The sequence below is a fragment of the Zingiber officinale genome, chromosome 3A, assembly GCF_018446385.1.
Source record: "Zingiber officinale cultivar Zhangliang chromosome 3A, Zo_v1.1, whole genome shotgun sequence".
In the NCBI taxonomy this organism is placed as follows: Eukaryota; Viridiplantae; Streptophyta; class Magnoliopsida; order Zingiberales; family Zingiberaceae; genus Zingiber; species Zingiber officinale.
In genome coordinates this window covers 141104960-141121994 of record NC_055990.1, presented here as the reverse complement: position 1 = coordinate 141121994, position 17035 = coordinate 141104960, and positions in this window count along the sequence as shown.

Sequence of the window (17035 nt, the reverse complement as noted above, 5' to 3'; positions counted from 1 at the left end):
GCGAGTTTAATTTGATTTTTATGAAAAATTAAAGCTACTGTACATTTCTGTAAATTTATGATTTTTATAGTTTTAAGAGTAATATTTCTCGTAGAAGCGCAGCACAAGTGTTTATACACTTGTAGGCTTCGACTACCGAGAAGTTTTTCCCAAAACGGCATCGTTTCGACCCAAATCTTTTTGGGACAGCGGGATAAGGTGCTCTTTGATCGCTTAGGAGCAACTCGCGATGGTTAGATCGCGGTTAGGGGTACTGCCCCTAACCCCGCAAGGGGATTTGCTCCGCGATTGCGCCCGAAATCGCTAATCGAGACCCCGGGAAAAATTTACTCATAAAATCTGTAAAATTATGAAAAATTACAGAAAAATTACAGAAATATATAATTTTGAATTATATATTAATTTTGTGATAGTCATGGCCCAAAGACCCAATTCGATTGGACAATTGTGTTGTAATTCATAATATGGCCCGCGTGCCGTTATGTGATGTGCGTGCTTGTATTTTATTTTTATTTTATTTTTCGTGACCTGCGCGTCGTGCCTTTCTTTTATTCTGGTTGTAAATTAGATTTAGACTCGAATGTAACTCGAGTTTCAAAAATTGTAATGTACAAAAATTGGAGCTATGGAAGGTCCACTCGAGACGGAGTTACGAGGAAGGCGCGAGCAACACAAGGTGGTCAAAAGGAAGGCGCTTGAGAAGTTGACCTTAGGTTGACCATCCGATCTTCTCATTGGCTTGAGAAGATCGTAGTAGGGCCATGACTAATCACAAAACTTAGTTAATTACTTGTGTATATGATGCATGTTTAATTAAGTAATTAATTAGTGCCTAGCGATTAAGATTAGATCTAAATCGTGCACAAGATGCACCCTTACGATTAGATTAGATCTACATCGTGTACAAGATGCACTCTATCGATTAGATTAGATCTACTTCGAGTATATGATACAACATCATTTAGATTAGATCTAAATCACGACAACTCAAAATGCCTACCATGCCGTGATACCCATCACTACCTCTATCGCATGATGTTGTTGAATCTGCCAAAGCAGAGCAACGCATACTATCTTGGTAGGGTGCGGAGGGACAATCTTGGTCCCGCCTATCAACGCATGGGTGAATACAAACTCAATTAGATTGAGTATTCCTAGTTTACTCGGTTGGATCGAGTACAACTATAAGCATTCTTCCAATGGTTGGAAAGGTAGGACAAAATCACGTTTATATTAATTCTCGGGCGTATTAGCCAAAGCTAACTCGAGTTTTAATATAAATGCGGATTTTATCCTATAAACAAGAGTTGCATAGAGATGTAATTGGTAATCGTTACCTACCGATCATACTAAATCTTGGGCGTATTAGCCAAAGCTAACTTAAGGGTTAGTATGATGTGGATCTTGTCCCACATGAATTATAGAATTCAGTGGGAGCATCATTTAGTTAAAGGCCTAATTAAATGATTAAGAATATGATATTTATTTCTACTTTTATTCTGTTGTAGATAACCATGACGTCAAATACGAACACCTTCTCCCTGCGATCTGTCCTTGAGAAGGACAAGCTCAACGGAGCAAACTTCCTGGACTGGTACAGGAACCTGAGAATAGTTCTCACTCAGGAACGTAAACTGTACGTTCTGAAGCAGCCCATTACGGAGGCTCCTCCTGCCACTACCCCGCGAGCTGACCGAGATGCTTTCAAGAAGCATCAAGATGACACATTAGATGTGTCCTGTCTAATGCTCGCGACCATGAACTCTGAGCTTCAGAAGCAACACGAGTTAATGGGCGCTTATGATATGGTTGAACATCTTCGTCAACTGTATCAAGGTCAAGCGAGGCATGAGAGATTTGAGATCTCAAGGGCACTGTTTCAGTGAGACGGGGCTCCAGTAGGCCCATATGTACTCAAAATGATTGGGTACATAGAGAACCTACAAAGGTTGGGGTTCCCTCTTGGCCAAGAGTTGGCCACTGACCTGATCTTGCAATCCTTGCCGGATAGCTACAGTCAATTCGTTCTAAACTACAATATGAATGAGATTGACAAGCCACTACCCGAGTTGCTCAGCATGTTAAGAACTGCTGAGCTAAACCTTAAGAAGGCTAAGCCCAACACTGTTCTGATGGTTCAGAAACATAAGGGCAAGGGAAAGCCCAAAGGGAAGGGAAAGTCCCAAGCCAAGGGCAAAGGCAAGGCACTGAAACCGAAAGGAGGGGTCGCCAAGGATGCTACCTGCTTCCACTGCGGTCAGACGGGGTACTGGAAGAGGAGCTGCAAGGTATACTTGGAGGATCTTAAGAAGAAGCGAAGTGAGACTTCCACTTCAGGTATATATGTTATAGAAGTCAATCTATCTATTTCTACATCATAGGTATTAGATACTGGATGTGCTTCTCACATTTGTACTGATGTGCAGGCGCTGAGAAATAGCAGGGCATTGACAAAGGGCGAGGTGGACCTACGAGTAGGTAATGGAGCACGGGTTGCTGCTGTTGCTGTAGGGACTTACTTTTTATCTCTGCCCTCTGGGCTTGTACTAGAGTTAGACGATTGTTGTTATGTGCCTGCATTAACTAAGAACATTATTTCAGTTTCTTGTTTGGACAAGAAAGGTTTCTCGTTTACTATAAAGAACAAATATTGTTCCGTTTATTTAAATGATATGTTCTATTGTAGTGCACCTCTATTAAACGGACTCTATAGTCTAGACCTTGAGAGCCCTATCTATAACGTAAATACCAAGAGGTTCAAGTCAAATGACATGAACCAAACTTACCTTTGACACTGTCGCTTAGGTCATATAAATGACAAGCGCTTATCCCAACTCCATAAGGATGGTTTGTTGGACTCATTTGATTTTGAATCATATGAGATATGCGAGTCATGCCTACGAGGCAAGATGACCAAGACTCCCTTTAGTGGGCACAGCGAGAGAGCAACTGATTTGTTAGGACTCATACATAGTGATGTATGTGGCCCTTTCAATGTTGCTGCTAGAGGTGGTTATAGGTACTTCATCACATTTACTGATGATTTCAGTAGATATGGTTATGTGTACTTGATGACACATAAGTCTGAATCCTTTGAAAAGTTCAAAGAATTCAAGAATGAAGTACAGAATCAGCTTGGCAAGAGTATTAAGATACTTCGATCAGATCGAGGTGGAGAATACCTTAGCCATGAGTTTCGTGACTACCTAGCTGAGTGTGGGATTCTATCCCAACTCACTCCTCCTGGAACACCACAGTGGAATGGTGTATCCGAAAGGAGGAATCGTACCATATTAGATATGGTACGATCTATGATGAGTCACACTGATCTTCCGACATACCTTTGGGGCTATGCTCTAGACACGACAACTTTTATACTCAACCGAGTTCCATCCAAGGCCGTGATTAAGACACCATATAGGATATGGACTAGGAGAGATGCCCAGGTGTCTTTCATGAGGATTTGGGATTGTGAGGCTTACGTACGACGTCAAGTCTCAGACAAATTAGGACCCAAATCCGACAAGTGCTATTTCATTGGATATCCCAAAGAAACTAAGGGATATTACTTCTACAACAAGGTAGTTGTGGCAAAGACTGGGGTCTTTCTAGAAAGGGACTTTGTTTCTAGAAAGACTAGTGGGAGCGCGTTCGATCTTGAAGAAGTTCAAGATGCGAACAATAGCACTGATGCCTCGATGGAAATTGAACTGGAACCACAAAGTGTTGTGGATGATGTTCCACAAGGAGTTGAGGAACAACAACCAGTTCAAGTAGACATTCCTCTTCGCAGGTCTGATAGGGTACGTCGTCAGCCTGAGAGATACTCATTTCTCTTGTCTGACCATGATGACGTTGTGCTCATAGAGGATGAGCCTACCACCTATCAGGAAGCTGTGATGAGACCAGATTCCGAGAAATGGCTAGAAGCCATGAGATCCGAAATGCAATCCATGTACACCAACCAAGTAAGGACTTTGGTTGATCCACCTGAAGGGGTAAAACCCATTGGGTGTAAGTGGGTCTTTAAGAGAAAGACTGACATGGATGGACTTATCTATAAGGGTCGCTTGGTAGCTAAAGGTTTCAAGCAGATTCATGGTATTGACTATGATGAGACTGATCCTGTCCGAACCAGGGGTCAACGAACGCTGGGGACGTGGCACTCCCTGCGGAATCCTCGAGTGCTCCGGCGAACCTGCAACAAAACCGAGCCGGGAGGGGTGTCCCGGCGACGGCCCTCCGACGCTCAAGTCAGGCGAAGGAATAGATGAAAGTGGTTGCCGGATGAAGACTCGCGTACCTCCGGTTGAAGAAGTGGAGGCCTTATATAGACTTCTGAGGAGGCTGATGTACATATACCGAGGCACACACACGTGTCCTCAACCCATACCCAGTATGGGCTTGTCAGAGGAGCTTGCCTGACTCATTACTGCTACAGTACGAGCATGTCTTTGATGGGACAGTGAGCATGTCTTTGATGGGACAGTGAGCCCATGTCCTTGATGGGACAGTGAGCCCATGTCCTAGGATCCTGCATATCATCTGCTGTCAGAAGATGTTCCTATCCTTGCCTTTTCTTACTCCCCATCAATCGTCCGACCGGTCGGCCGTTTCCTCGCGTCCGGCCGATCGGATGTCCTGATCCGCGCGGGAGCTTCCGGGTCATGTGCTCTGGACTGTTCGCAGCGTTGATGTTTTATTCCTTCGGCAAGCGGGCCCTCCGCCGACCTTTCCTACCGTTCATCATGAGCGTTGAACCCGCCTCCGGGTATATTGCTTCCGCCGAAGCCTCACGGTCGTCGCCCTCCTTATCCGCTCAGCCAAGGCCTTTGGCCCTCCTCGCGGCGTTGACTCTGCTAAATGGGGTCCCCCATTCTTACTACCGGATCACTTGCCTCCCCCTCGAGTCTAGTCGAAGGAGGCGAAGTCCGACTGACTGGACTGTCGAACGGGCGGTCGTCATCTTACCGCCGCTTATGATATACCTAGAGCCGTTCGGCCCTCATAACTCATCATCCGCTCGGCTCTTCGTTCTGAATGTCTTGGCCTCCCGCGTGGATGTTTGCTTGTCTAAATCTTCTCGAAAATCGCGCAAATCTTTTCCATTAAGTCGAAGCATGCGCGGTATGGGCGCATTAATTGCGCCTGGTGACAGAGTGCCACGTGGCTCTTCTCGCGTGGCGGTGATGATCCGTACGATGGGACGCGATTACTTTGAAATGGGCGGTTAGATGATAACCTCGTCTCTCGTGACCTGCATCCGACGGACGAGGTCGATCAGCCTCGTTCGCATAAAGCCTTCGTCTCCACCCTTACGCCGCATTTCTCTGTTTCATCGCTCGTCCTCCGTCGAAGGTGCCCGCGGCTGCTTCATTCCGGTTGTCCTAGCTTTCGCCTCTTGGTGGTTTTCGGCTTTCTGGTGATCTTCTCCGTTCACCTTTCCTCAGTAAGCTTCTCCCTTCCTTTCGTTCGGCCTTTCCTTTTCGCGTGGAACTCCTTTCGTTCCCCTGCTTGCGAACTCTTGTCTGTCCTCCGTTTCCGAGTTTCCTTCGGCTTCCTTCTTTCTTTTTCTTGATACTTCAGTCATGGCAAGTACTTCCGTACCCACTGTGGATGTTCATGGCCCTTGGTATATGACCATGGAGAGTCGGTTTGATGAAGAGGGTGCTCGGCGTCTTGCTCGGACGTATGGGATCCCTGATGACCATGAAATAATTATAGCCGACCCGGCCGATCGGCCCCATAACCCGCCGATCGGTACCATTTGCTTTTTTCTGGACCAATTTCAGGGCGGCCTTAGATTTCCTACCCATCCCTTTATTTTGGAGGTTTGTAATTATTTCCGCATCCCGCTCGGCCAACTTGTGCCGAACTCCTTTAGGTTGCTGAGCGGGATGGTTGTCCTCTTTAAGCTGCACAGTATCCCACTTGACCCCAAAATATTCCACTTCTTCTTCTACCCCAAACAATCCGAGCTGGGCACTTTCATTTTCCAAAGTAGAATAGGCTTTAAATTTTTTGATAATATGCCGACTTCCAACAAGCACTGGAAGGAGTTTTTCTTCTATATCCGACTTCCCGATTTTTCCAAAGTAGAATAGGCTTCAAATTCGAAGCAATCCACCTACCTTCATGCGGCGAACTGGTTGTCCGGTCAGCGGTACAAGATCGACCAGTTGCTTCTCAAGGGGGTGTTGTATATTTTCGGATTATCTCCCGTTCGGGCCAATCTCCCCTACCGCATGAGTAAGGACTTTTTACTCTCCTCGCCTTTTTTGTCTAACTGATTTTAATTTCTTCCATTACAGCTGAAGTCATGTGGCGCTCCAAGGCCACTGATCATCTGAAGTTGAAGGCCGTGGAAATTGAGGCGGCTACAAAAAAAGAACTCGCCGAGCGGGGTCTAATCCCCAGCCGCCCAGCAGCTACAGGAGAGGGGGGGACGCAGTCCGCCCCTGAAACAGAAGTTACTCCATCCGCTTCAACAGAGGTCGAGGCGGATCCTGTTTCCTCTGCCCCAGCCGAGCTGGGAGTCCCCCCGGCCGGGGATTCACCGCGGGAAGTTCGGCGCGACCCAAGAGGGTGGACCACCGGCGCCGATCGGGGTAGCTTCGCCAGATCGCACGCCGTCGCAGATCGGGACTCCAGTGGCCTCGCCCACCGCACAACCCTCTGGTTCTCCTCCACGAACTCGCCGTCGCTTACGACGGTTGGGCGAAACCTATACCATAGGGGAGTCCTCGGGTAAGGCGAGTGCGGCCGAGGAAATGCCGTCCGGCCACCCGACCATCAAGACTACCCTCCGATTTCCATCGGAGGAATATTTGCTGTCCGCCGATTGGCCATCAAGCCCCGTACATGAAATAACCCTGACGGGTCCGCTCGCCAAGCTCTTCGAGGATGCCCAGATTCAAGTGGCCCTCATGACGCCTAAGCAGCTCGGCGATAACAACATGCAGCAGGCCACTCAGGTGAACTCATTTTTCTTTCTGTGCCAGGCTACTGTCCGGTTCCTCATTTTATTATCTTCCTTACAGCGCTGGGCTGAGCAAATCGCCACTAGCCATCGGCTAGTCGAGCTGGAGGATCTCCTGGAAAAACTCCAAGTGTCGGGGGATCCATCGGCCGAGCGGGAGAAACAAGCCCGCGAGGCCGAACAGAAGAAGGCCGCCGACCTGTCTATAGAGGTGGCTCGGCTAGAGGGCCAAATCAAGAAGCGCGAAGCGGATGCCAAACGCGCTACTGCCCGGAAGAAGCGAGCGATAGCTGATCTGGACAAGATGAAAGTAGATGTTCGTGCGCTAGATCAGCGATCCAAGGATCTGGAGGCCCAGTTGAACGCCGAACGGGAAGACCGTTCGGCAGAACGCACAAAGGCTGAAATGGACTTGAAGGCAGTCCAAGATTCCTTAACTGCTTCCCGGGCGGTACTCAGAAAATATAAGGAGGGAGAGCCGAGCCGCCTAGTAGCAGCGCGCCAAGACTACCTCCGCTCGGAACGATTCGGCGCAAAATTCGACGGCAACGTCTCATCAACCTTCGCCGAGGCGGTCAAGGTCACCGTGGCGTACTTGAAGAAGGGTGGCCACCTTCCTGCGGGAATGCACATTCCCGCCTCTGACATGGCGGCCATGATTGACGATATCCCGGATGCCTTTTTCAATTTTGAGGACCCGGAGTGAGGCGAGTTCTTCCAAGTACTTACTGTATTTCATCCGCTCGGCGGATGTAAAATTTTTGTACCTGCCGTTCGGCCTAATTGTATTCCTTTGCTTCCATTTTTGTCGGTCCTTTACTGCCCTCTTCTGTCTGTTTGGTGCTCATTTGTAGAGTCAGTTAAGCTATACGTGTCTCCCACTAGACAACCGATCAGGTTAATCAATTAACTCGTTTTCCTCGAAATCGTTTAGCGCTTGGCTATACTGTTTGCATTCAGTGAATGTGAAGTATTAACAAACCGACGGCCGATCGGACTTAAACAATTTAGTTTTTACGAATGCTCGTTGCGCGGATGTTTATAGACAATCGGCGCGGTTCTCGATTTTTAACGACGGAACTCGTTGGTCTTCCGCTCGGGGATTTATAGACGCTGGCTCGTCTCTCGATATTTAACGTCGGTGCTCAACGGCGCGGATATTTATAGCCGGTCGGCGCGGCTCTCGATGTTTAACGACGGGGCTCGTCGGCACGGATATTTATAGCCGGTCGGCGCGGCTCTCGATGTTTAACGACGGGGCTCGTCGGCGCGGATATTTATAGTCGGTCGGCGCGGCTCTCGATGTTTAACGACGGGGCTCGTCGGTATCCCGCTCGGAGGGTTTATAGACGCCGGCTCGTCACTCGATCTTTAACGACGGAGCTCGTCGGCGCGGATATTTATAGCCGGTCGGCGCGGCTCTCGATGTTTAACGACGGGGCTCGTCGGCGCGGATATTTATAGTCGGTCGGCGCGGCTCTCGATGTTTAACGACGGGGCTCGTCGGCATCCCGCTCGGAGGGTTTATAGACGCCGGCTCGTCTCTCGATCTTTAACGACGGAGCTCGTCGGCGCGGATATTTATAGCCGGTCGGCGCGGCTCTTGATGTTTAACGACGGGGCTCATCGGCGCGGATATTTATAGCCGGTCGGCGCGGCTCTCGATGTTTAACGACGGAGCACGTTGGTCTTCCGCTCGGGGATTTATAGACGCTGGCTCGTCTCTCGATATTTAACGTCGGTGTTCGACGGCGCGGATATTTATAGTCGGTCGGCGCGGCTCTCGATGTTTAACGACGGGGCTCGTCGGCGCGGATATTTATAGCCGGTCGGCGCGGCTCTCGATGTTTAACGACGGGGCTCGTCGGTATCCCGCTCGGAGGGTTTATAGACGTCGGCTCGTCTCTCGATCTTTAACGACGGAGCTCGTCGGCGCGAATATTTATAGCCGGCGGATGTTTAAAGGACGGGCTCGTCGGCGCGGATATTTATAGTCGGTCGGCGGCTCTCGATGTTTAACGACGGGGCTCGTTCTTCCGCCCGAGGGTTTATAGACGCCGGCTCCCTCGATCTTTAACGACGGAGCTCGTCGGCGCGAATATTTATAGCCGGTCGGCTCTCGATGTTTAACGACGGGCTCGTCGGTACGCGCTCGGATTATAGCCTCGGCTCTCGATGTTTAACGACGAGGCTCGTCGCGGATATTTATAGCCGGCGCGGCTCTCGATGTTTAACGACGGGGCTCGTCTCTCGAGGTTTATAGACGCCGGCTCGTCTCTCGATCTTTAACGACGGAGCTCGTCGGCGCGATATTTATAGGGCGCGGCTCTCGATGTTTAACGACGGGGCTCGTCGGTATTTATAGCTGGTCGCCGCGGCTCTCGATGTTTAATGACGGGGCTCGTCGGCACGGGAGGGTTTATAGACGCCGGCTTGTCTCTCGATCTTTAACGACGGAGCTCGTCGGCGGATATTTATAGCCGGTCGGTAGCGGCTCTCGATGTTTAACGACGGGCTCGTCGGTATCCCGCTTGGTTTATAGATCGGCTCGTCTCTCGATCTTTAACGACGGAGCTCGTCGCGGATATTTATAGCCGGCGGCTCTCGATGTTTAACGACGGGGCTCGTCGGGCGGATATTTATAGCCGGTCGGGCGACTCTCGATGTTTAACGACGGGGCTCGCCTTATCGAGGGTGCTCGTCGGCGCGCCTCTCGATCTTTAACGACGGAGCTCGTCGGCGTGGATATTTATAGCCGGTCGGCGCGGCTCTCGATGTTTAACGACGGGGCTCGTCGGCGCGGATATTTATAGCCGGTCGGCGCGGCTCTCGATGTTTAACGATGGGGCTCGTCGGTATCCCGCTCGGAGGGTTTATAGACGTCGGCTCGTCTCTCGATCTTTAACGACGGAGCTCGTCGGCGCGAATATTTATAGCCGGTCGGCGCGGCTCTCGATGTTTAACGACGGGGCTCATCGGTATCCCGCTCGGAGGGTTTATAGAGGCCGGCTCGTCTCTCGATCTTTAACAACGGAGCTCGTCGGCGCGAATATTTATAGCCGATCGGCGCGACTCTCGATGTTTAACGACGGGGCTCGTCGGCGCGGATATTTATAGCCGGTCGGCGCGGCTCTACGGTTTAACGTCTGGGCTAGACGGCCTTCAAGGCTAACTCCTTACCAGGTCGAGCGACCTTGGCCTTCATAACTCATCTCGTGCTTGAACTATTTTTATGCCCGGCCAAACAGCACGGATCATACGCCCTTTCCTCCCAGCTTGGAGAACGTACTGCTGGCCGAATGGCTCAGGGTTTGCTTCGTCGAGCACCTTGGCTCGACCAATATACTTCCTTCTGAACGGCGCGGGGCCTTCGTTCATCGGTGACGGTGCCATATATTTGTTCTCTTGATTCTTCATTTATGCATTTCCAGTATTCGGTCGAAAAAAGTACATAGGATGATTTACAGTGGTACACCTTTCATCCCGCCCGATAAGGCTGGAGGTGGTTCGCGCTCCACGGCCTATCCAACTGCCGACCGTCTTCATCCTCCAAATAATACGCACCCGAGCGGAGTTTTTCGGTGATTTTGAAGGGACCTGCCCACGGAGCTTCAAGCTTGCCGACGTCGCCGACCGATTTGACTTTTTTCCAGACAAGGTCGCCGACCTGGAATGATCGGGGAATGACGCGGCGGTTGTAGTTTTGCTTCATTCGTTGACGGTATGCCATGAGTCGGATGCCTTAGCTCGGCTTCGTCAATCAAATCCAGCTCCATGTTCCTCCGATCGACGTTGCCTTCATCGTACAATTGGACCCGGGCGGACTCGACGCCGACTTCAACTGGAATGACTGCTTCGCCGCCGTACACCAGATGAAAAGGTGTGACGCCCGTTGCTTCCTTAGGAGTCGTCCGGATGGCCCATAAAACGCCCGGCACTTCATCCGGCCAACTCCCCCCCACGTGGTCGAACCGAGTGCGTAGAATACGGAGAATTTCCAGGTTGGCTACTTCGGCTTGACCGTTGCTTTGGGGGTATGCCACGGACGTGAAGTGTTGCTCGATGCCGTAGCTTTTGCACCAATCTTCTAACACCTTCCCTGTGAATTGCCGCCCATTGTCGGAAACCAACTGGCGAGGGATACCGAACCTACAGATGATGTGTTGCCAGATGAATTTTTTGACCATCTGCTCGGTGATCCTGGCTAGTGGCTCGGCCTCCACCCACTTGGAAAAATAATCGACCGCTACCAGCAAAAATTTCCTTTGCCCGGCCGCCATCGGGAATGGACCCACAATATCCATTCCCCATTGATCGAACGGACATGAAACGGCTGATGTCTTCATGTCCTCTGCCGGTCGGTGCGAGAAGTTGTGATACTTCTGGCATGAGAGGCACGTAGATACTGTCCGAGCGGCGTCCATTTGTAAGGTTGGCCAAAAATATCCAGCTAGCAAAATCTTCTTGGCTAGTGATCGTCCGCCCGGATGTCCTCCACACGATCCTTGATGTACCTCTTGGAGGATATAAGCCGAGTCTTCCGAGCTCACACACTTCAAAAGCGGGCGAGAGAAAGCCTTCTTGTAGAGCTGATCGCCGATGAGTGTGAACCGACCGGCCCTCCTCCTGAGCAGCTGGGCTTCTTCCCGATCGGCAGAAGTGGTGCCCGAGCGCAAAAACTCTATGATGGGTGTCCTCCAGTCGTCCGGAAATCTGAGGCCTTCCATCCGATCAACATGTGCCACCAAAGATACTTGTTCAATTGGCTTCGGGCTAATGACCGGCGTCATAGAACTTGCTAGTTTTCTCATACTGGTTCTCCGTTCGGAGAATCTTCTGAATAAGAACCTCATGGAAATTAGCTTTGAGTTTTCAAAGGCCTCGACATAGAGTTTAAGCCGAGTGTTGAAAGGTGCCGAGTGGCCAGCTGTGAATCTGAATAAAGTGTCACCCGACCGGCTCCCACATGCCGTGCTGCCTGTAATCCGGCTATGAGGGCCTCATACTCTGCTTCATTGTTGGTAGCTTTATAATCCAGCCGGACGGATAAGTGCATCTTTTCTTCTTGAGGCGAGAGCAGCAATATTCCAATCCCACTTCCGAGCCGAGTGGAAGACCCATCCACATATATTCTCCACAGAGCTTCCGGCTCTGGCTTTTGCACTTCGGTCACAAAATCAGCCAAGGATTGCGCTTTGATCGCCGAGCGGGGCTGGTATTGGATGTCAAATTCACTCAGTTCTGTCGTCCATTTGATGAGCCGTCCGGACGCTTCTGGATTCAACAGCACCCTTCCCAGCGGGCTGTTCGTCCGGACAATGATGGTGTGAGCCAAGAAATATGGTCGAAGACGCCGAGCGGCTAGAACCAAAGCAAAGGCCAACTTCTCGAGCCCGGTGTAACGAGATTCAGCATCTTTTAAAATATGGCTCAGAAAATACACCGGCTGCTCTTCGCCGCTCGCCCTCACAAGTGCTGAGCCTACAGCATGCTCAGTTGACGACAGATAAATATAAAGTGACTCACCCCCGATCGGCTTGGCAAGTATAGGCAGAGAATTAAGATATGTCTTCAATTCTTCGAATGCTCGGTCACATTCTTCATCCCACTGGAACTTAGTAGCCTTGCGCAGGATCTTGAAGAATGGTAGGCTCCGGTCGGCGGTTTTGGAGATGAATCTGGACAAAGCAGTTATCCGACCGGTCAACCGCTGCACTTCCCTTGTATTTCTTGGAGGCGGCATGTCTTGCAGAGCTTTCACCTTGCTGGGATTGGCTTCGATTCCCCGCTCGGTCACTATGTATCCCAAGAAACGCCCTCCTTTTGCTCCGAACAGGCACTTTTGGGGATTTAGCTTGACTCCATATTTGCGAAGCGTTCGGAAGGTTTCTTCCATGTCCTTGAAGAGATCGGCGGCGGACTTGATAAGAATGTCGTCCACATAAACTTCCAGATTCCGCCCGATCTGCTCTTTGAACACTTTATTCATCAAGCGTTGATAGGTGGCCCCGGCATTCTTCAATCCGAACGACATCACATTGTAGCAATATGTGCCGTCGGCCGTTACGAAGCTTACTTTTTCTTGATCTTCCCGGCGGCACTTGATGATAGCCTTGGTAGGCGTCGAGCATACAAATTAATTCAATAGAAAGCGATAATGGATCTATGGCAGGGGATAAAAATCTTTGGGCATGCTTTGTTTAAGTCCCGAAGTCGATACAGACTCTCCACTTGCCGCCTTAGAGACTAATACTACATTAGCCACCACTGAACCGTGACTACAGATATGGCCGGCCTCAAGTTTCTCTACTTCCGCGGATGATTGCATTCTCGCCCAAATCCTTTCCTCCGCTTCATCGACGAGGCGTCCGGTCGGACATGCAACTCATGCTGCGCTATGCTTGGGGAAATTCCGGGCAACTCATGTGTCGACCAGACGAAGACATCATGATTTCGTTGGAGGCATTGGATCAGCTCCTCCTTCTGTTCCTCCTCCAGATCAGAGGCAATAAAAGTCGTGTTCTTCGATCGGGTCGGATGGATCTGAACTTCCTCCTTTTCATCATAAATTAAAGCAGGAGGTTTCTCGGTTATGGCGTGCACCTCGATCCGAGGCGCCTTCCGAGCGGAACAGGCTTCTGCTCGGATCATCTCTATATAGCACCGCCGAGCTGCTAGCTGATCTCCGCGTACTTCTCCTACTTTGTCCTCCACGGGGAACTTGATCTTCTGATGGAAGGTTGAGACGACTGCTCGGAATTCGCTGAGCGCCGGTCGTCCCAAAATGACGTTGTAGGACGAAGGAGAGTCGACCACCACGAAGTTTATTGTCCTGGTCCTCCTGAGCGGCTCTTCTCCTAGTGAGGTAGCCAACCGGATCTGTCCGACCGGCTGTACTTCGTTACCCGTGAACCCGTAGAGCGGCGTTATCATGGGCAGCAGCTCGGCTCGATCAATTTGCAGCTGATCGAACGCCTTCTTGAATATAATGTTGACCGAGCTCCCTGTGTCAACAAATATGTGATGAATAGTGTAATTTGCTATTACCGCTTTGATGAGCAGAGCGTCGTCGTGGGGCACTTCTACTCCTTCTAAGTCTCCGGGCCCGAAAGTGATTTCCGGTCCACTTGCCCGCTCTTGGCTACAACCAACTGCGTGGATCTGTAGCTGCCGGACGCCCGCCTTTCTGGCTCGGTTGGAGTCTCCTCCGGTCAGCCCACCAGCAATAACGTTGATCTCGCCTCGGGCAATATTGCTTCTATTCTCCTCTCCCCGAGCGGACGGTCGGGACCGTTCTCTGGACGCCCGTCGATTCTCCTGTCTTGGAGATCGGTGCCGATCGGGCGTCTATTGATGTCGCCTCTCGGTGCGGGTCCGGTCGGCTTCATGGGTCCTTTATCTCCTGTCGATGGGAGGAGACCGCCGTTCGGCACTCCTGGGGACGGGATTAGCCACGAAGGGAAGACTTCGACAATCCCTCGTGTTGTGCGTATCCGTCCGGTGGAAGGAGCAGAACATAGGGGTCCATCTCTTCTTTGGCTGAGCGGCAGCTACCTCTTGTACATGTGATCGCATGGGGGATCGGATTGCTTCAGCCCTCGGTCCTCTTGGCGGTTGATGAGCGGCCAAGGGTCTCCGCTCGGCAGGAGGAGCCCGTTCGGTTGGTGTTTCTTTCTTCCTGGCTGCCTGCGCTTCCTCCACGTTGATATATTCATTGGCCCGGTGCAACATATGATCATAATCTTAGGGCGGCTTTCGGATGAGCGACCGGAAGAAGTCCCCGTCCACAAGGCCTTGCGTGAAGGCATTCATCATCGCCTCCGATGTGGCGTTGGAATATCCATCGCCACTTGGTTGAATCGTTGGATGTAAGCTCAAGCGATTCTCTGGCCTTTTGATGGCGAACAATGTGACACTTGTCTTTGATAACGCCGACTGCTGGCGAAGTGGAGGACTGTTCGGAAGTCCTTGAAGCTAGTGATGGATCCGTCCGAACCTCCGAAACCACCGTTGAGCCGATCCAGAGAGTTGTAAGAAAGACTGCACTTTACTCCATCGATATTGATGGAGCGTAGTCAGTTATCGAACTTACCGGATGATCATCCGGTCTGTTGTTCCATACTGTACCATTGCCGGGGCGCGTAATGTTTAGGCAGAGGGTCTCGTAGAATAGCCTCCGAAAATTGGCGATTAATCCGCTCGGGAGATAAGTCCGCTCGGGGAGCTTTCCCCTTTCTGGCGTCTCGTCTAGGCATTTCGTCAGAAGAAGATCCTCTATCTCTCCGAGCTGGTACGACTTCAGGGGTGCGGAATAAGGCCCGATGGAATGCAACGGTGGCTTGAGGTGCTTCCGTTCGGCAACCCGATACAGATGTTGCTTGTTGCTCCGGCCGCTCGGCGGCTGCTTTCTGTTTTAGCTCCATAAGTTTGGTGGCCCTCATCTCGACCAAAGCGTCGAGTTCTTCCGTCGAAAGCGTCACCGTGTGTTGTCGTCCAGCCTCGTCCATTGTTCCCTTTCGGATGCAGGTGCGTTCCCACAGACGGCGCCAAATTGATCCTGTCCGAACCAGGGGTCAACGAACGCTGGGGACGTGGCGCTCCCTGCGGAATCCTCGAGTGCTCCGGCGAACCTGCAACAAAACCGAGCCGGGAGGGGTGTCCCGGCAACGGCCCTCCGACGCTCAAGTCAGGCGAAGGAATAGATGAAAGTGGTTGCCGGATGAAGACTCGCGTACCTCCGGTTGAAGAAGTGGAGGCCTTATATAGACTTCTGAGGAGGCTGATGTACATATACCGAGGCACACACACGTGTCCTCAACCCATACCCAGTATGGGCTTGTCAGAGGAGCTTGCACGACTCCTCATCGCTACAAGACGAGCACGTCTTTGATGGGGCAATGACCATGTCTTTGATGGGACGGTGAGCCCATGTCCTTGATGGGATAGTGAGCCCATGTCCTAGGATCCAGCATATCATCTGTCAGAAGATGTTCCTATCCTTGCCTTTTCTTACACCTCAATCGTCCGACCGGCCGGCTGCTTTCTCGGCCCGCCGATCGGATGTCCCGATCCGCGGGATCTTCCGGTCATGTGCTCGGACTTCGCAGCGTTGATGTTTTATTCTTCTACGAGCGGGCCCTCCGCCGCCTTTCCTACTGCTCATCATGAGGCCGAACCCGCCTCCGGTGGGGTATATTGCTTCCACTCGGAAGCCTCAGCTGGTCGTCGCCCTCCTTATCCGCTCGGCCAAGGCCTTTGGCCCTCCTCGCGGCGTTGACTCTGCTAAATGGGGTCCCCCATTCTTACTGCCGGATCAGAGACCTTTTCTCCAGTAGCGATGTTTAAGTCCATTCGGATCATGCTTGCTATTGCAGCCTACCATGACTATGAGATATGGCAGATGGATGTCAAAACCGTATTTCTGAATGGAAACCTGCTCGAGGATGTGTACATGACACAACCTGAGGGTTTTGTAGATCCACAACATACTAGTAGAGTATGCAAGCTGCATAGGTCCATTTATGGACTAAAGCAAGCTTCTCGGAGCTGGAATCTTCGATTCGATGATGCAATCAAATAGTTTGATTTCATCAAGAATGAAGATGAACCTTGTGTCTACAAGAAGGTTGTAGGGGATATAGTTGTCTTCCTCATATTGTATGTGGATGACATACTACTCATTGGGAAGGACATCCCTTTGCTTCAGTCTGTCAAGACCTGGCTAGGGAGTTGCTTCTTAATGAAGGACTTAGGTGAGGCATCCCGCATTCTAGGGATACAGATCTATAGAGATAGATCTACGAGATTGCTTGGCCTAAGTCAGAGTGCATATGTTGATAAGGTACTCCTTCGGTTTGCCATACAGAACTCTAAGAAGGGATTTCTGCCGATGTCACATAGCGTGAGTCTTTCGAAGACTCAAGGTCCTTCTTCTAGAGAGGAGAGAGACCGCATGGATCAGATCCCTTATGCTTTAGCCATAGGATCTATCATGTACGCCATGCTATGTACTCGACCTGATGTCTCGTATACTTTGAGCATGACAAGCAGATACCA